This window comes from Vitis vinifera, chromosome 2 (assembly GCF_030704535.1).
Source record: "Vitis vinifera cultivar Pinot Noir 40024 chromosome 2, ASM3070453v1".
Taxonomy (NCBI): domain Eukaryota; kingdom Viridiplantae; phylum Streptophyta; class Magnoliopsida; order Vitales; family Vitaceae; genus Vitis; species Vitis vinifera.
In genome coordinates, this window is record NC_081806.1 from 9,831,338 (window position 1) to 9,831,858 (window position 521).

Genomic DNA, 521 nt, shown 5'->3' on the forward strand with positions numbered 1-521 from the left:
AATGTACTTTTTCCATTCACTCAATTTGATTAAAAAGTTATCAATTTTGGAAATCTAATCATTTATCCTTTTTTTTTACCCTATTTTAATAAAAATATATTTTTTTTTTATAAAAATAACCCTTTCTTTTAAAACCTATATGTAAATACTTAAAATATTTAAGGATATTTATGTCAAAAATAATTACTCTTGAAAAATAAACATGAACGAGATTAAATTTACAAATAATAATTATTTTATCCCTTTTAATCAAGTAATTTAAAAAAAGATATATATTTAATAAAAAAATGATTTACAAGTGAGAAAATTATACATTCATTTCTCTAATCACTCTTTACATCCATCAAAATTGTAAGTTTTTTTTTTTTTTTTTTTGGAACAAAAACACTCTTTCATAAAAAGATCAAAGTACCATTAAAAGTTCATTACATGCCCATCTTGCTCTCTTCTTTCTTTCATTTTTTTTTTCTTTTAATCTCTCCAAAACCCTAATAAAATTTTTAAAGAAAGTTGTGATTCTT